Source organism: Plectrocnemia conspersa, unplaced genomic scaffold (assembly GCF_051122295.1).
Source record: "Plectrocnemia conspersa isolate PC_06_02 unplaced genomic scaffold, ASM5112229v1 ptg000013l, whole genome shotgun sequence".
In the NCBI taxonomy this organism is placed as follows: Eukaryota; Metazoa; Arthropoda; class Insecta; order Trichoptera; family Polycentropodidae; genus Plectrocnemia; species Plectrocnemia conspersa.
This window is the reverse complement of record NW_028277177.1, coordinates 17,545,131-17,572,801: the sequence shown is the minus strand read 5'-3', so window position 1 is coordinate 17,572,801 and position 27,671 is coordinate 17,545,131. Positions and strand designations below refer to the sequence as shown.

Genomic DNA, 27,671 nt, shown 5'->3' with positions numbered 1-27,671 from the left:
AATTTGTATATATATTTTAGCTATAACCCAAATAAATTAATAACAATCAGTGAAGTAAGTAAAAAAAGTAAAGAATTTTAATCAGTGTTATAAAATATTAAGCCAATAGCAAATAAAAATATAATTTATGTTGATTTTGAAACCCAATAAATTTACAATTGCTATAAAGTTTAGAATAAACTATCATTAAAAGTAGCGAAATGATGTAAATAAATACCCAAAGGTCTAATTATCTAGAAACATAGCACATTCACTAATAACCGGCTTATATATCAACGATGGCTAGTTAGTAAGTAGGAAATTTAAAAAAATAATATAATGTAGCATTCCTTTACGAGTTGTTATTAAAAAAATGTTAAATCAACCACAAAAAATGTTAACCTTTATATAGTATTAATATAACAAGAAGTGTCGCGAGTGAAATATTACATAATTTAAACTCGCCTAAATCATATATACATGTGTTTCTCCGCATATGTATAATAATTTAATAATAATATACAATCTGTATATAATTATACACTCTCTGGTTCTACAAAATATTACAAATCGACTAAGCAGATTTTACAATATGTTTTTATGTAACAGTTATTTTAGGATAAGATTAAAAATTATATTTTTCATTGATAATTAAAAGAAAAAACATTACCGTTGTATTTATTCGCTAAAGTTTATCTTTTAATTATAGTTTTTAGGAAGATTTATTTAGCACTTAAAGTATTGCATTTATATAATATTTTGTAAGTAGCATTACAATCAAATACATATATTCAAACTGATACGATGCATAGTCTTGAATTAAACAATTTTACACATAAATTTGCAATTCATGAAAATGCTCTAAATGAATTATTGAAAATGTAGATTTAGTAGTATAACAGAAAAAATATATACTGGACTAAAGTATATCATTGTCAATATACTATATGAACCACAAAAAAATACAATAGTTAAAAATGTTGTAGTAACAATAATATTAAATTATTATTTAAACTTTAATATAATTATTATTTTTCATTATTTGTTATCATAAATTTTACCACCATGATTTGACAAATTTTCCCAAAGCTATACAACATTTAAAAAACAGATGATTTACATATAAAATAGATGAGCATCAGTCCACACATTTTTTTAGGCTCTTCATAGCTATCACCGAATACATATTTTTGTTTGACAAGCTCAATGAGAAGCTAGATGGCTCGTGCAAGAAGAGGTTAAGATTAAGGGACGCGATCGCAACTCTTTAGGGTAATCGATATGCACCTTTGCTCTGCCCTAAAAGTAATTTACCAAGTAAACGCTACATATAGAATGCAATGAATTGCATCTCAAAGTTCCTAGCAAAGAGGCACTAGGATATGACTTGTACTCTATCTTTTTTTTTTGATTTTCACAACAAAAATCAGTGCTTCACTTCACTTAATTCCGATCAAGTGTTCTATTAAGAAAATATAGGCGATGAGAGACTAGCGTTTCCATGACATAATTGCTTTTATCACGATTGTTTTATATTATTCTATTAAAATAATACAAGAGCAATCGCTTCATTTGTAGATATACTAAAAATGAAATATGTCACCTAGAATAATAATGATAAAATATATTCCCTTTCGCTCGCTCGCACGTAAAGTGTCGAGAGTGAGTGAGAGATAAGAGCGTGCGGAACGCATGCAATGCACGCCCTTATCTCTCACTCACTCGTCACTTGAAACGTGAGCGAACGAAAGAGAATATATCTCACTATACGCGCCTAGCTCTCGACATTTAATATTCATAGTAAAAATTCGATAATTCATAAAAGCTACAAAGACTTCTGAAATAATAAATAATCTTTCACTTTAGTTACAACCTTAAAAAAAATGCTTTAACACAAAGTGATTAATTTCAAACACTTGAAAAATGGTAATATAAAAGACGTTGATTATATTAACCGTAATGTGTATTATTTTGAGTCTCTCCACCCCAAATTAAAACATGTTAAAAATTAAAATATTATAACTACCAATTTTAAAACTATTTCAAGATTTTTTAGTAAAAATATGCACATTTAATAATAAATAATGTAGAATGTCTTTTTGTATTTTACTAAAAAGTTAGTAAATGAAATTTGAAATTATGTCAATTATGTATTGTTATATTATGTTAAGCGTATTATTAGAATATGATTAAATTAGATATTTATTATTTAAAACGTTTTGCAAGCCAAGTTGAATTTTGCAAGTGTAGCAGATTGCTGCGAAGGTAATTTTTAAGCCGTTTACGACGCAAGGATCTATTTACTTAGTCCAGAAAATTACTGTTATTATATTTATACTGCGGGCCACATTCTTGCGTTTTATATATGCAAGTATGCGTGTTTTTGTGCGTAATATTATATCGCATTAATGCTATTATTATATGCCTTTTTTGTTGAAACACTAAAAAGTCAGACAGCACTCAACGCTTTATAATTAAATAAATTGAATCAATTCCGCTGAAAGTTGTGCTGGTCCATTGTGGTAACAATTTCGCGAAATTACACTATAATTACGGTAATAATGCGTTTAATTTAAAATCAATATTATGTATTACATTTTACATTCTTTGTTTAATAATAATAAATTGTTCCTAGGATTTATTTCATTACAGTAAGATCGTTAACATAATATTGATATTTACATAAATACGTCATACATCATCAAAAGAATCTCTGTACATGTACTATAATAATATTAATAAAGCATAAGAAATTGGATCAACGGTAAATTAACAAGCTATAAAAACTCACTGTGCTTAGAATCGTCATTTGTTATATCCATGTGTGGTCTAAATGAGTGGTTAGCATACAGACACAGAAATATAAGTTTGACTAAGTGAGCATTGTTAGGGCAAAGCTTCCGGTAAATCGGGGGCCTTCATCCACCGTTGAATTTAAATGCCCGTCAACAACGGGGGCCTTCGACGTAATGTCGGCACTTAAGCGACCGCCACACGTACCGCAGATCCGATTCCATAAATCAAACGGAGCGCCCCAATAAATAATACCCACTTACAGTTTTAATCGAACTTTATTGTGCCTTATTCGTGTATGTTGGCCTGAACGAGAGGGCCCGCCGCGGAAGCACGCCCCTAGGTATGTGCGATGATTTTCATCTCATATAACACAGGACCATAAGCTTTTATTGATTCTAATACAATGTTACCTAAATTTATTCATTTATTGATATACGCAGCACAAATAATCAAAATGCTGTCCGCCAAGGGCGACTCCATAAGTAAGCTTGTCATTGAATCGATCTGTTGGAAAAGTCTGCTAGATTACAATAACACGTCAGCAGTAATTGATGACCAATGAATGCATAATGTCCCATAACACATACAAATTTTATGCTATGTCTTGCATTTTTAAAAAAACAAGAATTTTATTTAAAAATTTTAAATAATAGAACAATCTGTCAAAAATCTAGCGATCAATAATTTATTGTTAGATTTTTGCCAGATAATCAAATATGTTTCAATTATTAAAACATATTTGGTTTTATCAATCAATAATCAATAATCATTTTTTAATCAAATAATATTTTACAGGCAATAATTGATTTTTAGCATAAATTAGTTAAATAGATTAAAATCGGTAAAAACCAAGAAAAAAATAACGAATATGTTCGTACTTGAATACTTCATCCATTTATTATTCAATATTCAAATAGTTGAAAAGTATGAATAATTGAGAACCTTAGTTCCCATTGGAATAGTCTAAAGGTGAAAATAGCATAATATGGCATTTTCAGCGCTAAAAGGCAGACGGTTGACGAAAGACCATTTTCAGAGAGAATCTAAATCACTCTTTAAAGAGGAATATTCCACAACAGATCAAATGCATCTATAAATATTTAAATGACAAAAAAATAACATTTTTCTCTAAAGTAGATGGATAAATATTGCGCTTCAAAGAAGGCCGAGAGAATAGAGTCTAAGATGTACCACAATTAACTGTAAACTACACTTATGTGACGTTTAAAATTAATTCCATACATGTCACGGTATCTTACTTTTAGGTAAAATCCAATAACATATTGTACATTTTTGATCATTATATATAAACTATTTTTTGATAGTTATGTCTTACGTTATATTAAATATAAAATACTATGTTGCCTTAATAATACAAATTTATTAAAATATATGTATATGATTAGTTCCTTGTAAGTGTATTTCAAATAGTTGTAATAGGGGTTTAAACTCTGAATGGTTTAATTATAAAATTAGCAAATATATGTGTGTATTTATGTTATAAAAATATTTGGAAAATGTAGAAAACAATAACTCCAATTAAGCAACATTAGATTATACTCTCGACCAAGCCGAAGCGATCATTTGAAGTGTCCTGGTACCTAGCCGTTGGTAATTACAGTCTGGATAATCTCATTTCGGCGTTTAAAGAGTAACGGCGTTTATATCCGACATTGATGCACCAGCCGAGATCCACCAAGATGCAATTAGTTTAATTGTTGAGGAGGACTGGCTCAGTGTCTGTGTATATACTACATATATATATGCAGCAGGCAGGTGGTTGACCGGCGCGTCCGCCGACACGCGTTTCGACACATCCACCCAAGATCCTGGATGATGGAGTGCCGGCGTCGTCATTACGACTCGGATCAGATGAATGGATGTTGAGGCGGACGACTTTGCGAGGGTCACGCTCTCACCTCTGCCACCATATCTCAGACGAGTGGCGTTACGACACAATTTATATCCCAGGGCATTATGCATATTTATCACATTATACACATAAAGGGTTCTCGATACCATTAATACTTAAAACGAGGCAATATCGACTGAATTTATCTTCGTTTAATTCTTTTAATTTAAAAAATGTAATAAATATAGTACCAAACAAAATTAATTATAACAATCTATTATATTTCTATAGTCTTTGCGTTGTATGATTCTGTGTAGATATTAACGAACGGTCATACTTGAAACCCATATTCGTGCACATGCTATATAAAATATATTGTATATTTAGATATTGTTTTACAGTTAAACATTGAATAAAATTATCGTAATTCCAATCTTTATTATAAAGTTACGAGTAGCGGTTCATCAATATACACTTTTATTATTTTATTTTTTAAATTATTATACAATTTTATATAAATAATTTGTATTTATAGTTTGTTAACAACTTAAAACGACTTAATTGTTATGTAATTATATTTTTTCTATACAAACAATGCTATATATTAGTCAATAGCGCGAGCAAGCGACCTTGTTCGGCGGTCGGGAGCAGTGCTCATCGGCGAAGAAACATGTTTATCTGAAACTCCACGATATACTAACGTGTTTATTAGTTATATAGTATATTTTTTATAGTATTATTTTCTCGAATTTATATTCCAGATGTATAACAAACTAAGAAAGTGACTCACATAAATAAAAATGGAAACGAATCTATGATATAATATGTCGAAGTTACCAGCACAAATCAAAGTATTCAAAATTATAATTTTTGTGTGCTTTAGAATCTAAAACACAGCAAAGTTTAGATCATATCATATCAAACAAATATTTAAATAAACGAAATGGGATTTCAAGTCATGAAAGTTGGCTCACACACAGTATATTTACACAACAAAGGCAGAGAGATATTGTGACCAAAAATGTTTGGTTAGTCACCGTATCGCCGAGAAAACTACTATTTGTTTTGAAAGGATGAGCGCTAGCTAGACAATACATTATACTACATAATGCTATTCCACCCTTCAATTACTGATCTCCAGAGTGGCCATCTAAACAGTTACTCTTTTAAGGCGTAAACACCTTTCGTGGGTGTGTCTAAGATTTCTTATAAAAATGGTCCAAAATGTGCTAAAATACCTGTATATGATGGGATATAAATATTATCCATTTTTATTCCCCACAAAATTTCTACAATGTATGCTATGATATGATTCCCTTGAGTCGCGACGACGAGTGTTTTGAGGAAGGACTTGGGAAAGCGTTTCTTAAAGCGTTTGAAGTGCTGCATATAAGAACTGGTGTATTAAAAAACTTCCTAATAAACACAGTTTTGTTCTCATCTAGGTACAGTCAGTGGACGCATTGTGGTCCAAACATTAATATTATTATTGTAAATGCTTTTTTTTATAATTAATTTTTCTGTGCAGGGTGCATTAGCATAAAGTTGTTATACCCTTCACGTGTATTTAAATAAACAAATAAATAACGCTTCATTAGCAAGTATTTCTTAAAAGTTTTTAAGGCAAATACAATGATCCTTGATAATTTTGTCTATTAGATTGCTTGATTTTATTTTAGAAAACCTAAAATTATGATAACGTGTGATGAAAAAACGCATTATTGAAAAGCTAAAAACCTGTTACTGGCATATATTTTTATATTTTACATAAAAAATATATATTGAACTTAACCTGTGTAAATTTAAAAATGTGTTTTTTTTAATTATGCAGTAAAAACATTTAAACATATTCCTTAATAATGAACGCTTTTTTTTTAATGTTTAACGATATTTATATATGTAAAATGTATAAATCAATTAATCTCTTATAAACTAAATTTTATGAAAATAATATCACACTTTATCTAATTATTTCTTAGATTTTTTAAATCTCACAACAATTTCTCTCCTCCTGATATCTTACGAAAACAAAAAAACACGCGTCACAAACATGTATAGCAAAATATGGCAACTAAGTAGTTCCACTCACTCTTCACGTAAATTACTAATCTAGCTTCCATTAAAAAAATAAAATAAAACTTAGTCACTCATTTTCTGAAAAAAAAAACACTATTGTACGTGTTCATTACATCTGTATATAAAGCTATAGTGACCTACATAATTTGCATCAATACCTACTATGTTTTTTTTATCACTATTAAGCACTACGATATTTTACCCAAGTATCCCACAAATCATAACTCAATCACAGAATTACTGTAAATATAACCATCGTTTTATATATAAAATATATATTAAATTTATATATTATATAATAATTAAAGCTCCATATCTATTAATGTTATCATATTTCGTCATGACTCATTTAAAGATGACGCATTAGCCTTACATTAAACACAGATATTAGATCGCGTCAAATTTTATGATCGGAGGTCACAGGTTAACTGACCTGAATATAGATTTTTGTGAAAGTCACGTCTAGACTTAGCAAAAAATCGAACACTACATGCGTTTTTCGCCATAGAGCCACCCGATGACCCCGGGGGCCATTAGGTAACATTTTTACTCGAGCCAGCTGCCCTGGTCCACGATCTGGATATCTTATTGGGTGGCCAATACGATGGCGTTTTTCACAATAACCGCACCGGTTATCGGCTCGCCTCGGCCATCTATCATCGTATAAATTATTCTTGCGATAAGTGGCATCCGGAGAGCAAGAGATCGTGCTCTTAGAAATAGAGTTGACATTTTACATTCGGAAGAAATTCTATAATCGAGAGTGAAGATGGTAAAGTAATATACTGTTAGATCATGTTTACATATTAATAATTGCTACTGAATACATATAGTTAATTTCAATATCAATCTATGTAAATAGTTCCATAAAATACAATTGGAACATATCTCGTGGTGTTACCACGTGTGCCTACCAGTATTTTTCGGAGTGTATGTTTTAGAGAAATTGATATGCCAGGTGTATATAGAGAACAGTGAATAGTATCGCCGCTTTTGCCCGCGTTCAAAACGTTATAAAATAACCGATGTCATCGTTAATCTGTTAGTCAAACTAATTTGTTAGCAGCGGGGAGTGAGTAAAACGCGCCAGTCGGAAAAAAATCAATGGCGGTGCGTGATTACATTCCTTGTTTAAATATTTATTGATGCATTCGTACTATGTGAAAGTGAATCGACAATAATCGTTTTTAATTATTTTTTAATATTTGCCTCTATATGTACATAAATAATTCGTAAAATACTCGGCAATTATTCTATATCGTGTTTTTTTAATATAATAAATTGATTTTATTTACTATGCATACCTTCGAAGCGATTTTTCATATTTTAATTTGGAGCCCGATAAATTAATTAGTTGGTTAGATTTTTTCGTGACACCATCGATTTATAACACAATAAGATAGATACATATTTGAACAGCAGTCAATTTAAAATAAAAGTTTTTTTAATTCGATGAATATATTATACTAATCGAATTAAAAAAATTTTGATCTGTTTTTAATATATTTTAATTTATAAGTAAATAGTATTCAATACAATAATTTTTAATAATATTTTACTTAAGATCATCTGCTCATGTTGATATGTAAAATTACATGCTAATTATCAAATATTTTCTTTCGATTTAATATTTTTTTTTAATATATGTAAATATTTAAAGATGATAAAATAATAAATAAATTTTACCTGAACAAATACATATTTTTAGCTCAGTTTTCTCTCTAATTCTTAAGAAGTTGAATTTATGCAACAAAATTAATTTATTAATATTTATGAATATTTTAATTGTCTGTTTAATTATTTTTCAAACAGGAAAAGTGTAACTTACATTTTATTGAATAAGTTACGATGATAATAATAATATAAATGAGAAAACAGCACTTTATATAGTTGCAATAAAAATGTTATAGATTACATATTTACAACAATAACTTGTAATTATTTTTTAGATAATAAATGAGTTTGATATAGAGGTTTTGTTATTATTATATAAAACTAAGAAAATAACTAGAAATTATTAGATTGTAATAATTTTAGGTTGATATTATTTGTTTGAAATTGGATTCCTACATAGTTCTTATTAGTGTATCAGATGAAAAAAATTGATAATATAATTTGTAAAGGCATGGTAGATTTTGAAATATATTAAATTACTATTGTTATAAAATAAATATATGGATTTTTTAAAATATCACTTTTTATTGATACTACGAAAAAATGTGCGACGCTTTTAACACTGAATGAGGAATCTTATCCATATTTTATTTATAAAAAATGCTATATAAGATGTTTGTCTTGAAGTTGTAAACTGTTATATTCATATTTATATAAGACAACTAAAGGTCAAAGAAAATAAATTTTATAGAATTATTTGAATTGATTCCACTCACCAGGCACGTTTACTTTGTTAATTTAATAATATATATATATATATTACCATAAAAAAAAATTTAGAAATCGGCAAAGCACTGTGCAATTATTGTGCTTCTAAAATGCTCAAAGTTATTTTCTTAAATTCCTCAATCATCGATTTTTAAATTAGTGATATGTCAGGAAGAACTGATAAAAATACTGATAATGATGGATGCGTCCAATTCTTGTTTTTTATATGTTCATTATATTGTTTTGTCTATTTTGATATGTGAAGTAAGAAAGAACGTATTTTTTGTGAACTACTTGAATTAGCTTGACTATAAGTCATAATTAGGTTGTATATGTACTGACCAGTGGCGTGCCGTCCATACATGCGGTAGATTCAAAATGTCAACCGCATGTACGGTTGATGGTGAGCGACTCAGCGGTTACACGTGCTCGTGTTTATAGTCGATCAACCGTGCATGCGGATTGACGTTTTGAATCTACCGCATGTATGGACGACACGCCGCTGGTACTGCCGTTGCACCTTCTATACTTTGAGAAAAATATTGCTTTGGAGCTGCATATGGTGTCTGGTTTTAAATCACAGATTCTAAATAATATTCTCTCAAAATGTTCTGCCAATGGATTCTAGCTGAAAATTTATTGATTCGCAAAGAAGTAAGTTGAGTCTCACATTATGCAACGTGGAATTAATAACTGAGAACATATTGATTTAAGTAAATGAAAATAGTGTCAACTATTTAGTATGATGTGCCTAAAACTGCTAATCTTAAAGTATTGGTCCGAATTATGATATTTATGGGTCGCAATATATTTCTCGAGGTATGAGTAGGTGTTACATCAAAAATTTTGCGTTTTCTTCTTAATGACTTAAAAATATATATATTTTCTTTTATTTGTGTTATTTTGAGGGTATGAAAAGTTTATCTCAGTCAATATTTTATTTTTAAAAATATTTAGGTTTCACCACAAAAAAAAAATGTGTAAAAAAGATTTTCTCATCGATTCGAGAATCGTTTCTATTTTTTTTTTAATACGAGTAGCTCTATTATTCCGTTTGGCGTAGATGCCCGTCAGCCGTCAGTGGTCAAAACGGCACATCGTGACGGGAAGAAAAGACCTCATTGTCGGTTTTTGTCTGTCAGACCTCCGCCGGCTTGATATGTCCTGTTGACCCGCCGTTCTGAATTACAAAACGGCGAGAGACCTCCGTTGGAATCTGGTATTTCGATAGTTCAAACCCGTTTCCATTATCCCATTTTGTCTGGTCGTGATCTTTATAATTACCCAATGCCCGCGAACGAAACGCATCTCTCTATACATTCTGTATAAAACTCATACAGCAACGTATAATAATATAATATAGATTGGTAGCGGGCGTCATTAGCCAATTTACAAACGCTTCCTACCAATAAAATTTTATTTATATGCACATACACACACATAATGATGAAAAAATAAAATCAAAACACATCCGTCGTGCGAAATCGTTAATTAATTTGATATAAAACAAAGCGGTACGTTTGTGAGGCTCGATTCGATTTACGGATTAATTGGCGTGACCTACAATATGACCTGTGGTTAATTTGATTCGATGAGTTTCACCGTGTAAATTAAATATCTAATGTAATAAAAAAAATCATCTAGAGTGATCGATTTGAATCGACTATGCACCTGTGATATCCAATTAATTAATTAAACTTTCTAGGTTTTATATTATACAACATATACAACTTAAAATACCGTATATAATTTATTATATAATATAGAATCGAAAATTATGGAAATGTGCTGCAAACTTTGTTCGGTAAATTCACAACGTGATGGGAATAATGCCATCATTGATTATTAATACGTCGCGAAAAAATCACGTAGACGCATATAAAAGTAGCCCACTCGGGTAACTTGGGGTTATTTTCAACCATAAATATTAATATCTGACGATTCATACGATGTTAAATTTTCCGTAAAGTTGAACTTTTTTCCATTTATTTATGAACTGGTATATTTTGGTTTGTCGGGAGAAGATTGTATGTTGCGTTAAAAATTATATTGAAAACCTCAATGTGATTTTTAATTATTTTAATTAATCGCTAATGATGGATACATATCTTTCAAATCAATCTGGATAACTAAGCGTTTCAACTCAATTAAAATTCCACAAAGGCGATCAGCGTAATCCAATTTATACGCAATAAAGGAATTAAAACATCGTTGAAATAATCGCGATACACAAACGCTATATTAGTGAGTTTATAGTCAATTACCGACGGTTTATTGCGGATGATCAGCTTTCGCGATCAGGAAGACAGGAGGTTTGCAATCAGGATCTTAGATAGTCATCTCAGCTGCTGTGTACAGATTAGAGCACCTCCCACCTTAATTAACTCTACATTTTATCATTTACATTTTCTACTCATTTCCTAGCACCCGCAGACTTGTTTATCTCGCACCTACGAATATTTAAATCAAGAGGATATGTCTTTGAATAAATTTACATATCGAGGAGAAAATATATTTTTTAAAGTGCAGCCCGATTTGTTGAAAATTCATGATTTGAAATGAACATATATTATTATAAAACAATATGAATATTTTTTTTATATTTTACTAAGCACATCAACCACAATCTAATGTTTTTGTAATGAATGTTCTAATTAGAATATGTTAAAATCTTATCTCAAACAATTGTGGTCGGGGTCCCACGCATTCACAAACGTTAAGCATCGCGATGGATCGATATGTAAATCACTTGGGCCAAAAAATGTACTATGTTTTTATTTTATTTTCAACTACTGGTTCTTGTAGTAATATTGTGAAAGGTCATCGTGGAATCTTTGTTAAAGGTGAAAGTATGTGACTGTGAAAAATACATTCTTGAATGATCGCTCACATGTATGATTATGAGTCATAAAACTAGGAAGTAAACGGTCCATAGTTAAATACCGGTAATAATAATCATATAGAAGGGTGTTATAATAAAGAGCCGGTGTTTGAATTATAAGGTCTATAACATCCAAATAACACGTTTGCATTTGTACAAAGGCTTTATGATGTCGTTAAGAATATTTTTTGGAAGATTATTATTTTACAAATATATTTGTTTGTATTTTATAATTAAATTATAAATTAAAATAAAATAATTTATATACATGACTTTAAAATAAAATACGCAATTGTTTTTAGAATAAAATCTGTTTTATTTTATAAATTAAATATTTTCAATAAAAAACACATTTTAATATATTGTATTTATAATATACTGTTTCAATGAAATTTTTTTTATATCATACATTATAATGTATTTTTTGCGAATTAAAAAAAATGCTAATGTGTAAGTCTCATTTTAAACTTTGTATTTCATTTTAAAAGATATCTTTTAAAAATTGCTTATTGCTTATGACGCTATTTTCAATTTAAAAAGTTTTTCTTTCAGTAGTAATACACAAAAAACGGCCTGGTGTTATAGCAATAAAATTCTTTATCAAATTATATAAATTAACAGCTTAACGACCGAGGACTCACCCACGAGTCCTGAGAGTACCTTCTGTAGCGGCCGAGGACTCGCCCATGCGTCCTGCGTTATGCGTCTTCTTTTATTAAAAATACACTATGATACAATACAGTTTACCCCTATATTATAATGCGAGATGGTAGTATACTACTTCTACCTAATATAAAATATAAAATAAATTATATTTTGCTTTAATTTTTCGTAAAAAGAGTCGTTTTATCCCACTGCGTCGCAATGCAACGAGTCGTCGCCTATTTTAGTTTGTTATATTCTAATATTTTTGGGCTAGTGTGTTGTTTGGTAACGGTTCTCTAAGCCGCTCCCCACTTACAGTGACCATATTTTTTGCATTGTGGAATATTATATTTTTATTTATTGTTGTTGTTATTAATAAGTGATAATTTATAATAAAAGTTAGTTAATAATAATAAAAACAGTGAATTGCGTATTTACAAAAATAGTTAAATAATCATTAAAGAAATTTTTGAAATTTGACAACGTTGATTAGTGCACGATTTTTTTTGAACACCACATTAGCTTAAAAATGTGATAATTAAATTAATAACATGTATATTTAAATGCTTCTAAAATTTTTTGTATAAACGATTTATAAAAAATATCCATTTATAATAAATAATAATTTGCACTCACTAAATTTTTTGGCGTCCATTTTCTGCGTACAACCGTTTCGAACACATTTATTTTCATAATTACACTGAGTGATACGTGTAAAAACATTTGTCATTATGAAGAAAATGAACTGGATGAGTGCAAATTTGTCACACGCGGTCTGTTCACGTACACTTGAATTAGAATTACTTTCGCACACATCACTATGTTCACAATCACTGGGGGCGTTGGACAATGCGTCATCAAAATTTTCCAAAAAGGTTTAATTTCTTTCGTCCATTTTGCCGTGATTGAAAATAAAATTTTTAAATCAAAATCACAATCACGAAGATCACAGACAGAAGAGCTATTTTCGCGATACGTTTCGACCGATAGTTTAGAGGAGACTAAATATACTGCATTACTTCGATTATAAAATGCATTTTTTTATCTATGTGGAATTCCCGAATTTGGGATTTCCACAATAAAAAAAGTGTCATATACCCTAATAGATGAATTCTTAAAAGGTATGCACAAGGTAAGCTGATAAGACGGAACAGGTAGTGGCGATTTACCCTTTTAGAATAACATTGATTGTAATTTATAGTAAATATTTAATATTATATTTGTAAACAAGTTTTTTTTCGTTACATCACTTAATTATGCGGCTCGCAGATTTAGAAACACTGGTTAAATGACGTAATTACAACATATTTATGCAAAAAATCATAAGGAAGCTACAAATTAAATTTCGATAAAATATATTATTTGGTTTACAAGTTAAAGGGAATTTACTAAAAAAGGTGATTTTTTGCTATTATTCCGCGAAATCTCCCGGCTACCAAGGAAAGTTCGGCAAAAAACACCGGGCGTTAAGCTGGTAAAAAAGATACTGCTTAGATGTGTTATAAGATTAAGAATAATAAATTAACAATAACATTAGATAAAATCGTAAACTATTTTTTTTAATAATAATTTCTTAAAGAAAATATTATCATAATATTTTTGTGAATTGCTAAACACCTTGTAGTGTATGCGAATATTGTGGGCTGATCTAACTTGTGTTTCATGTAAATAACCAATACAAAATTAGGTAGAAAATATCTTTCCTAAGATTAAAACCAATCTATCTATCGCAAGTGCAGGTAGTAAATTGTCAACAATGAACCTTTTAGAAATGGGTGTTGGCCTTTGCTCAAAGCATACAATATAATTAGAAAGAAACTGTTCTGAGAATTTATGTTTGGTTTTTTGTTTTTATCACCTATATAATACCAAATTATTATTATGGAAAGAATAAAAATGATGAATATAAAATATATTGAAAGCATACATGTTACTTTTAATTTATTTACATGCAATAAGCAAAATATTTTTAGTGAAGTGTACCGTAAATTCATTTCGTGAATATGGGCATACAAATGGTCAGACATGGTGACCCAGAAATAACAAATCAAAATTTTTATTTTTAAATTTAAAAAGTGATAAAGAATCAGGTAATTAATACTAATCTATTGAAGGGTCTCACTTACTTTGTATTTGTAAGATGTTTGCCAATGATATAAATTTGTTTTTGAAACTATTATTTCAAACAAATTGGACCCACAGGTTTAGAAACACTGGTTACATAACGTACTTGACAGGTATTTATGCGTAAAATCATAAGGAAGCTACATATTAAATTTGAATACAATATCTTAATTGGTTTACATGTTATAGGGAATTTACTGAAAAATATATTTATTTGCCATTTTTCCGTGAGATCGTCCGGCCACCAAGCAAAGTTCGGCAAATAAATACCGGTCGTTAAGCTGTTAAAATAAATAAATATAAATGGCAAAAACTATCGGTTAAAACTGAAGGAAAAAAGGTCAAATATGGCGCTTAGAATATTAAAAGCTCATTATTACAAATGTATATTTATAGATATTTTACTTAAGTATTAAAGTGTCTGAAAATATTGACAGACAACTAAAATGATATAGCTTATCAGCATATACATATATCCAGAACGATATAAAAGACCTAGGTTTGAATCAAATAAGGACACTAATGTTTTTTTTAATTTCTATGTGACTGGAAGATTAAAATTAGTTTTTATTATAATCGACCACAGATTGGGTTTTCCTATATTTCATATTTTCACCCATGAATAATTTAAAAAATCGAGCTTAGTTATGCAAAGTGACATAATTGTAAGCTGTTATACTAGTTAATAATCAATAAAATGCATGTCACTTGGATGCATACTGATTATAGTATGATGTTTTGCTATTTATTTAGTAGTTATTGATTGTGTTGTTGTGCTAACGTCTGGCATGATACAAAGGAATATTAAAAATTGTATAATATAAAAAAATATTGTTATTTTTATGTATCTTAAGAACTATAAAGAATCTAACAAGGTCGGGTTATTGAGTAGTGGGAATACGGAAGATACGCGTTGCGTGTTTTTCATTGTTAGATTCAGTTACGTCAGAAAATTTAAATAGCAAGCCTTATAAATCATATTTACTATCTAACTGGAATTATTTAACAGTAATGATATAATATTTATTATTCAAAATGCCTCTAATATACTCAGTTAAAATTCGAATGTAATTTGAGCAACATTATTAAAAGATAATACAAAAGTTATCCTAAAGTCTTAACAATGCAAATATTAAATTGGTTTATAATATAAATAAACAAGCTTATGTTTATTTTGTTGTTTTAATAATACATCATATATTAGCGAGTGAGCTGACTCTGATGCAATATGTTTTAAATAATAAACTAAATAAAAATACTTACATTTAGACAAGTTTATTTATTATATTTATATCATATGATACTTAACATGTAATGCGATCTACTTTATATTATATTAAAATTAATACAAAAATTTAAATGAGATCTGAATAATACAATTAAAGTAGTTAGTATTATTATAATGCTTAGAATAAAAGCTGCCTTCTTCGGCATTAAGGGCAAATTTGAACCCGACTGCTAGAAGTAAGTGATTACATTAGCATTCGACGTCAGCGGATGGCTTGTCAGATCCTCTACGGATATAGTCAGGCTATGGAATCGCTCCGATGATCAGCAGATCTCATCTGCTGAGATGCCGAGATGAGATAAGGCCAACCACGTCTTACCGAGACCATCGCTCCAGGGCCACTCCATCCGCATATTCAAATTCTACACTGACCAATACGTTAATCACGGAAGAATGTCTACCAGTTAGCACTGACTAGAACCTACAAGAAGTCAGAGTGGATATAGGAAAATTTAATTAATAAATGAACTACTTAAATACATATTATGTTTAATCAATTATTAATTCGCATTTGAAAAGTATATTAAACTAAACGGTAAATAGGTTTGGATGTTACATATGATTATCTCAAATAACATTATCCATTTCAGCGGTGGTCGTCGATCAAGATCATACCGAATTGTTAGTTGGCCAAAGAACAACTCGTCAGTGTCTTCGATCGTCAACATGTCGTAATGATATTCTCATATTCATTCCATGTTTTATTCATTGAGTATATATGTCTGAGCCTATCCACTAGTTCAACTAAGTGAGCCATGCAAAACGAAACACACATGACATCGACAGGATTTGAATAATGCCAATCGCATATTGCATTCTTGCCGATGCGTCCAATTGACGACATTGTCCGTTTTGTTCCTATTTTATTAATATACGAAATAATAATATGGCCGTCGTTGAATTGACTAAGAATCACTCAACAAATAGTCAATTTGTTTGTGTATCGTGTGCGCGTATTCAAATTTAAAAGCCTTTTAGTGGTTGTTTGATTGACAGCTATTTTGACGGTTCGTTCTCACTTTGATTAATGTTTGAACTTCCGTTTGACGCATAAAAAGTGTACGTGATGCGCCTTAACCATTATACTATTAACAGTAATAAATCATGCTTTTTAACTCAATTATCAAAAATAATACAGGATTTATTACAATATGATTAGCAAATAAATTAGGCGAATGAATGCACTCGAGTTAAATTTAATACACTCATAATATATAATAAATTAGTTTAAGCCCTAAGGCAAATAAGTAACAGCACTTCAGTCTAAACCAAAAAACGCATCATGGTTAAATGGCGACGTTTTAAAATAAATTATCTTTTAAATATGACCCGCAGACATATAATAATACAGGGTACGCAGAAGATTTTTTTAAACAAATCTAAATTATACAATATATTCACGACATCTCAATCAGTTATTTATTAAGATAAAAATACCCGTCTTCTCGTCTAATGTCTTATTTTTTAGAAATCGTTATTAAATTGCAGAAATATATGAGAAAAATCATTTAAGAAAAAACGTTACATTGGATATAATAAATAAAATGGTAAGCACTTCACTGAAATTTCACTGAGATTTTTATTTAAAACGTGCACGTCTCTTTTAGCATTAGTAATAACTATGTAACTAGTGTTAACTATAGTAATAACTATATATGTATTTATTTTGTAAAATATAGCTTTTACGAATTTTAAAATAGTAGTTAAAAAAAATTAATGACTTATTTGAATTTAAGAGACTTTTTGCTTTGGATGGGTTCTTATTACATTGCTGAATACATAGTACATAAATAAACGTGTTTGATACCATAAACATTACAATGCATATTAGTATTATATCTACCTAGTTCCTGGTGTAACGCATTAGGTTAGGCTCAAGTGAAATCACAGATATTTTAATTACGGTTTTCAATTTAACTTAATTTTTGTAAAAAAATGTATATACCATATAAATAGAAGTTTACAAGCACATATACGAGTAATGTATGTCGCTGACTATTGACCTAAAATATCTGGGTTCGAATTTCATATGGAAGTTAGTGTTTTTCAATGAGGAAAATTTAAATAAGCAATATATGTTCCATAAAATGAATTGTTATTAGACAGATTAGGTGTGACTGAGCATTAGTCAGAACAATGAACACCTTATGAATAACTCTCCAACGAATCCTTTTCTGAAGAAAAATCCGAAGATTAACTTTACATAAATGCACAAACAATTCATTTTATAAAACAAAGTATTTATTTAAATGCTCATATCGGAAAATCGGAAGTAGTGATTATTATATATTTAAAATTCCGATCGATCAAATACATTTTTCTAATTTAACGGATATATATCTATTTATGTAATTTTTGTACATATGTATAACTATATATATTATCCTATGTAATAATACACCGTGGATTTAAAAAATACTTTCTTGAAATATTAGATTACATCAGTATTTTTAATAATGCAAAATAAAATATTTTGATTTCAAGAAAAATTTTGAAATTTCTGAAGAATCCCCATAAAATATTTACCTTAGATAAAAATTTATACATTTAAGTAGTATAAAACTGCAATGTTTAAGCCTAATAATGGTTTAAATCTGTTTATTTTACAACTGCATTTAGAGCAAGTAGTACGAAGGGGACAGATATTTATTATTAAAACTTCGTTTGACAGCAGTTTTATGACCGACTTCAGGAATTGCGATTAGCAAACATTTTCTTTTGCCTTTCTTATAGTTTTGACGGTCAACAAAAAAATGCAAGGATCATTGCCTATAGAATGTCTTTAACAAGAATTCATTCGCCGAAATAATAAAATAAAAAAAAAACATTTTTTTTATGTAAATGAGATAAATTATAGTATGTTTTCAAAATACAAAAGAAAATATCATGCAATAAAAGAATTACTCTAAATTTAGCATGCTTGAAATATATTAGCGAGAAATATCTCATATAAGAACTTGAAATAAATGAATAATATAATAATTATATACTCATATAATATATATATTTTATCATTACTCGGGTATTTCAACATACTGTCTGATTTTATAAAATACAACAATATTATGCTCTAGTATAATAATAATTGAGAAGAATTAATTTAGTTTGTATAAGAAAAAACTTTTATTTTAATTTAGGATTAGATTTATACTATTTAAATCTAATCATGTGTAAAAATATGTAAGACTATGAAGTAAATTATTACTTTTTTATATATTTATTTAACAAAACTTCAAGCTTTAGGACTTTAGCTCTAAATAGACATATATTACAATTTAAATTATAATATAAATCTAAATCAAATAGGATTAGAGCTTTTATATAATTAAGCCTAGATGTTATTTATTTATTATTTGATATATGGTGTATAATATGCATCTGCGCTAATACATTATAGCACATGTGACAAAAATAATTCATACGGTCAGGAATGTTTGAGTCACTAGCACCATTTACCACGAATCGACCGATAATTCTATGCAAATGAACCGGGCATTATATCTGCAATCTAGAACGGCTTATTGCCGCTGTGCCAATAGATAATTCTACCTGCCGCCAGGGATGACCATAAAAAAATCACACGACACCATCTGAAATATTGCAGAAGCAGCATCCTGGTACGTATGAATAAATACTAATCTTGTGATACATCAATCTGAGTTACACTGTCCCACGCGAGTCGTCAATGAGAAACAACCACGCGATTTTAATCAATGCTACGTTAAACTACATCCAGTAAAATTTAATTAAGAACTTATAAATTTAAAATAGATGATATACACAGATTGAGCTTTACCACTGTTTATTAAACGTTTTCATACATCCGTCAATCTCATCTTTCATAATTGCTATAATATATATATAATATAATATTATGGATAGCATTAAATTAAAATATAATGTTGTCACAACACTTATGGGAATGTTTTAAATGCACCACATGCAAAAATTACAATAAAATGGTTAAACTTTATTATAATAACGATAAAATTAGATTTATTAGATTTATTTATATATTTAAAAAATAATTGCTTGGGTTTCTTGATATCATTCACAAGATTCAAATACCGATATGTTATTATACAAACAAAAGGCGTGTTGAAAGCAATCTGACATGAATGACCCTCAAAAATCACTATTCTATTGCTCCAGATTGGAAGACAGCCGATGCGTATCTCTATAGTTTACATGCATTATATTACACTCACGCCAATAATAGTTTTTTTATTATTGCTATTGACTGCTCATAATAACTTCTCGGACGCCAATTTCGTACGTAACGCAATCGGGCTATTTCCAAAGAAACGTAAATCTGAGAAGAGAAAATCTACACGAGCGATTAAGCTCAAAACTAACAACGTTTACGAAAATTACACTTACCGCTCTTTTTTATAGATCGTTCCGAGATGTATCTGAAACAAAAAAAAATGCAATTTAATATTGATCCGTTAATTATCGGTTAGGCTGATGATTTTCTTTCACAAATTATACAGTTTATTTTGAGCATAAATACATATGTACGCGCCATTACTTTTTTTAATATTGCGTAAAATGTTTCTTAACGGTGGAAATTATTATAGTAAAAAAATAGTCTTTTATATAATTAACGTTATACGCATATCCTTTTAGACTGTACGTAATGACTTAATTCAAATCCATCATCATCGTATTGAGATGTGTTTTTTTCGCGTAACCTCCATGAATTGTTAATCGTCTTGCTATAGTTAAAAATGAATTAAGCAAATCGATTCTAGGAATCGACCCAAGGAGCTTCAACCGCCTCTTGTCAGATGCCAGCCGCTGAACCAATTTTGGTATCTGACCGATAAAATCAATTACACGGTTTATTTTGTGATGCCATACGTTAGGCTTAATTTGGGTTACCGTTAATAAGACGTCTTGATGAAGTTTGATACTATTCAAAGGCATGTGTTATTTTTGTGATTATATATAGAGTAACCATGATGGTTTTGTAAATGATGTGATGAAGTCTAGATATCAAATATGTCCATTAACGATGTATTATAATATATATTAGATATATGTGAAAATATAAGATACATTCTTTTTCTAAATAAAACATGCTATTTTATTATTTATTCAAGTTCTTCAAAAAAAATGCAAAACAATCGAAAGATCAATTTTTAAAGTTATTTTGGTTTTTTCATGGGAGCATTCGCATTTATCTCAACTTTGTGGATATTTTGCTTTTGTGTTTAACCCTTGATCCACTACACTTGTCCATACGGCCCGCATATCAATATTATTAAAAATTAAATACGAACTAAAATATGAACTAAAAATGATAACCTGCACTTGAATTTGATAATGGCTAATTTAACATTTCTAGTGCATGTCATTGCTTATTTAAATGAACTGAATATACATATTTCTAGATAAAAACCAGTTAATAAATTTAATGTTTCATACAACGTCGGCATTAAAAATTAAACCGAAATTGTGTCTACCTGAGAATAATAACAGTAACTTAATTTACATTAAAACAGTGTATGAACTAAGCCATGTAAACAGAAAAAATATGCGGCTTTAATTGTTATTTTATCTCATGACTTTGAGAGTGGATTTTAAAATTTCTGAAAACAGCAAATGCTACTCTATTTTAATAGACATTGATACATTGCTTGTGAACTTGCAGATTTGCAATCAGATATGTTCTATTAAAAATGATTTACTCGAGTATATTTTAAGACTTATATAAGTTTATATCTTCATAATAAAAAATACCATATACTTCTTGTTTATGACGTATCTTTAAAAGTAAAATTAAAATAATATTTAAAATACTCTTTGAATCGTTACTTTCATTATTAAACCATAAATTGATGCACAGATATCGAAAAAAAACTCAGTGCTTACATTAGATGTTTTTTGTGTGAAAATGAAAGTTGTAATTATTGAGTAATATGGGTTAAACTGTATCCTAAATAAATATTAAATTCTAAATGCAGTCCTTGAAAATTTTTATCGGATGATGTGGCTTAGAAGATCTAAAAAGTCTTTGGTTTCGCTATAGCATTCTTAAAAAAAAATAAAAAAATCTTTCTTTATCATTTGCACTACTTCGTTGCGCTGTATTCCATTGATAACGCAAAATTTAATGCAAATTTTTCGTTCCGTAGTTTATAAAAATAAAATGTCAAGTCTGATAAAGTGCATCGTCAATATTTGCTTTTCAAATACAAAATAAGATAATTGACATGTTTAATATTCATTTTAGTTGCCAAATTTATTACTATTTAGCTTATTAAATAATATAATTTAATCTTAAAATTTAAAGATGGTTTACATAAGTGTTAAAAATTTACTTTATTACGGAATATAAAACAAATAATTTTCTTGTTAAATATATATAAGATAACCGCATTTCTTCAAACATTGTTATAAAGCTTATTATTTTATATGGCAGTGCTTTTATGTTATTATAAATGTATTGATAATATATATTATTAAGTATTTATTATTATAAATCTCAACTGCAATATTATATTTCAGTACAATAATCTATAATTATTTTTAAAATATTTTTAAACAACTTAAAAATGTACAATAATATGATATAATTTAAATTAATTAAATATTATGTGTATTTTAGGTATAATTTATTACCATTGTTTTATTAATCTATAATACAATAGTAGCGTTATATAAAGGCTTTGTTATTTTTCTTTTGTTGATCATGCATGCATCAGGTTTTTTTGCTAATCGAAACGAGGCCAGCGATCTTTAACCTTTCTTCTCCAACTTATCGATAATCAATAAATAATGACTGTAACAATAAAACAATATTTTATAAGTGGGCCAGCGCTAGATTCGCGTGATATTCGAACATGAACGCGCCTAGATTCAATCGAATGGTGTATCATTTTTATTGAAACGCGTACTACTGGTATAATGATGAATATACACCATGCACGACTAACAATAAAAATATCTTTATAAGCACACATATTTTTATTTACGTTTTAATTACACCGTGATAATAAAATAATAACGTAATATCAATTAATAATATTTTCACACGCTAGCATAAATCATACACGCCTATTTCTTATATTATTAGATAATGATTTATCGTCGATATATTTACATATTTAATCGATTTACTAATATTAATTGTAAATAACTCCATAATTACTGTAAATAACTATTTTAACGCGGTATGATTTATTAAAAATGTTATGACATTACGCAATGTTGAAAAAAATATATAGGCAAATTGGTAATTAATAGCTTTACACAGTTTCCTGTTTTATCTATAGTCGCATAACAGGTTTAGGGTATCCGGGGGCGGAAGCTCCTAACGGAAGCTGTCAACATTAAACAGTTTTGCGGTAAACAAATTTGCGATAGATGTTTCGCGTTCAGCAGGAATAAAACGCTCATCATTTTCGGCGTGTTTAGAGTACAAAAAATAGCATAAACGCACAAACGAATCGCAGGAAATGGTAGTCAAAGCTTAGATGATCGATGGATCTATCCGGCAGTGAAAGTGGCATGTAAAACACCCTGAGTGAGCGGATATGCCAATTTATGATTTATGGATTTTTTGTTACGTATTTTATTGATTTCTAATTTAAAATATATTTATTGTTTTCATTTACTTAAAATGTCTCTTATTCGCCATCAAAAATAAATTATGGTTATATAATGCGAATATAGTTTGAGAATTAAAATTTCGGTGCTGCACCGAGCGTTTATATCTTTTATATACATAGAGTTTTTCTAAGAACACATTTATATACTCCCATCGAATAAAAACTGCAAATTTAACTAATAATACAACTAATTTAAATATTATGACTAGCATTGTAAATATTATAAATTACAGTAAGCAACAATATTTTTGATACAAAAGCAAGGTTTTATTTATTTGTATTTAAAAATATACTTATTATTATTTTACAATTTTTTTATATTAATAATAAGGTTTACTTTTATGTATGTTTATAGATGCGTTTAAGCTGTCTATCAACACAAATTTTATCAAATTGTGGTGCTATCGATCAAAATTCTACTTAGGGTATTTTATTCACAAAACGGAGTCGATATTTTGATTTATGTAGATATAAGCAGTTAATGCAGAAAATTATGTATCGTAAAAATATTATTTGTATGATGTTTCTATGTTTCTCATGATGTAAATGTGACCAATGGTGGATATAAAAATACAAGCTAATTTATGATTAAAAGTTATATAAAACATTATTCTTACTTGAGCTTTCCAATTGCATCAAACAGCAAAAAAAATGTTATTACAATTTTATATTTATTTTTTAATTCTGTATAAAATAGATTAAAAATGTTTAAAATTAGTTTTGATTCCCACGAGGATTTTCGCAATTCAAGCGGATAATCGATTTTTTTCGTTAATTCCATTTTTTATGTAATGTCTGCAATTTAATTTGAAATGCCAATCTCTATCTAGTGTTGCGAAATTCGGCTGCAAATTGGCCGATTACGGCTGCGTTTATGATCAAATTCACCGTGTAATTTCATCCGAATTAATTAATTTCACTGAAGATGTCAGCAGTATAGAAAAGCGGAAAGATCAATAAGAGCGTGAGAACAAACCGCGCTCGCTAATGAACGGGATCGAACCGGAGGAATTAAAACGAATAATAAATTTGCCACTTTAACCAGTTAGGCCACTGTGCGTGTGAGAACATCACTATTTTAAACTTTTTTCACTTTGCACGAACTCAAGACGAGGCCGTTTGCATGTCGTCCGAAGTGAAAGTTAACACTTTTAATTGATTTTCTTTACGATCTTTGATTATAACGTTATATTGTTGCGTTCATAAAGTATTATTAACGTTATGAGTTGACAGCAAATCGATTTTATTCGATATTGCCTTATAATCTATGAAGTTATAAGACACTATCGAATAAGAAAAAAATAATAGCTGTCATAAATTTGACAGATAAAAAAACAAGAATTTCATGTCAAATTTGCTGCGCCTAATCATTTTAATCACATATAAAATAAAATAATTTGTATCACCAGTTGACTAAGAAGTTTCTTAAAAAAGTAACTTAAAAGGTTTTAATTCTAAAATGAGCAATTACTATGAGAAAATAAATTACAATAAAAAAAATTCTATGTATGTAAAGAATCTTCATAATTTGCCTATTTAGTTTATTACTACAATCATGGTAAATTTTCGGTTTTTGCTCTTAATTAAAGGCAACGTCTCACAAAATCTTGTCAAGCATGAAATCCGTTAACACATTCAACTGTCCGCATTTCATTCACTAGTAAAGTCATATTTTTTTCTCAGCCGAAACTCTATCTAATCAGCATATAATATTATTTATAAATGTATTTTAGTCTTACAACCACAACCCCATAATAAAAGACAGGAGTGTGAAATTATACGCGTTAGTAGAAACAGTCGATAAGCGAAAAACGTTTCACGAAGATAATCACTGTATGGGTTAAACCTACCGAAACTGGTCTTCCACTCGAGCGTCTTTATTATGATGATGAAGATAACCATAATATATATAGTTATATATGTACATATGTACGATTTTAATTTATGTTAAAACGCGCCGGTCGAAAAAGCCTATTCATGATACAATATTAATCTGACCATAAAGCGTATAATAGGTTATTTGACTCAATCGCGATAAGCAGATAAAGTATATTTTAACATATGATAAGATTTTTTTACATGTACATTACATTAATAAATATCTCAATCTTAAATATTAATTATTTATATGTTTAAATATAATAATTGCATAGTAATTTTCTAATTAGAAATATATAGATCTTATATGAATTATACACATGATTCCTCACAATACGATTATTAATAGTTACATGGTAAAACTTATGAAGGATATAATTAGATATATTTAGTAATTCCGTTTAATGTTATATTTTAAATTAACGCATTGTCATAAAAATAATTATCAAAATTACAATATTTAACTAAATAGAAAGCTTCTTGTATTATCATGAAAAAGTACTAGATTTGTTTTTCATGTTATTTTTTATTTCTAATATTATTGATTTTACCAATCGTTTTTTTAATTTTTGCTTAGATAATATACGTAAAAATATTTTTTTTAATATACTATGTACGCCTTAAAATTATTTAAAACTAAATTAATTTTATAAATAAGAAAAATATGAAAATGTATAGTGTTTAATAATTATTTTTGCTAGAAAGTACTTATATATTTTTTTTCTAAGTGATATGCATTATTTTGCTAAAATTAAAATTTTAATTTTGACATATTTATTAACCTGATATACTATGTATGTATATGTATTTTTATTTATGAACGTATTACATTATAAGCTCGTGTATTAATGAAATAAAATTACTAAAAATCAGCTTAAAAATAACTATGAAAATCACTTTTATAACAAAAATGACCACTGTTTTATGATAATACTAATCATTTTTTACTTAAAAATATATTTGTACTTCAAACCGTATATTTTAAGTAAATTGCATACATACTATGTATTATTGTCATCAAATTAAATCACTAATATAAATATGAGCATTGCATTAAATTTACAGTATTTTAAAACCATTACCAATGAAATAACCGTACAATTCTATGCCCATATCCATTGATGGTAATTACAATATACTATTTAATTATTAGCGTTCTTAATATAGCTTAAATATAATAATAAGTAACTGTTTTTTATAAGTTAATAAAAAATATAATGCCATTCAATTATTTAATAAATGATACGTATTTTATAGAAAAATTTAATATCTGACAGCAATTATATTTTTAATTATTTTACCAAGATGACCGTTAAAGATAGTTCTACGGCGTCCGATACAAATAAAACTGCACGACTTTTATTACCAGAAGATGACTCGGATGTTTGGCAATAGTTTTTTGAACATGTACCATTTTACTATAATTTATTTTGTGGACAATAAAAAATTATTATCCGAAGGAATTCTGGAATTTTCTCCCACAATAAAATTCCGCATTTTACCATATATAAATAATAGACCTTTTGCAAAAATTTCACAATGCGCAGTAATAAAACACCATATAAAATTAGCGCGTTCAACATTAAAACCATATAATATTTTCTTACAGTTGATGGAATTGAAGTTCATCCACCGCATTACGCGCAATAATTATTATATTTCACATAAGTTAATTTAGACTACATTGCATTTATATTTTACACTGTTATTATATGCTTATGTACATGATGAGTAATCGTGGAAGATATCGTCTTATTTTGTATTTTTTTATATACTGCTCCAAACGTCCTACATATAAGCAAGTCATGGTACAAGTAAAGCAGTAATTATCTTCAAATCATTGATTACTGACTGTCGGGTTAACATAATATTTTTATTTCTCACTACGCTTCAAATCAGGATTGAGATCGATCAAAAAAATGACTGCTAAAGTTTGGTTTAAATAAATCTAATTTAATATTATACATGTACCTTATTTACATAGATAGATTCCATATATTATATTTTTGATGACACGTGTCGCATATCTACCAATCACGGTACCGTTTTCGGTTCGTTACCGTATTTTTACTGATTTGAACCGAGTATGCCTTCCGCTAAATAAGGTGATTCAATCAATCATACAATTCGTGTTCCAAAACGAGATCAAAAGAA

The 27,671-nt window shown here is 28.5% G+C and overlaps 1 long non-coding RNA gene across 1 annotated transcript in view; it reads right to left on the bottom strand.

Annotated features, from left to right (window-relative positions):
• LOC148227447 (uncharacterized) overlaps positions 1-27,671 on the bottom strand; it is a 151,828-nt gene that overhangs the window by 119,892 nt on the left and 4,265 nt on the right. Inside the window, exon 2 of the long non-coding RNA XR_015811960.1 lies at positions 20,404-20,435. This is a non-coding gene — a long non-coding RNA (uncharacterized LOC148227447). The remainder of the gene's footprint in view (positions 1-20,403; positions 20,436-27,671) is intronic.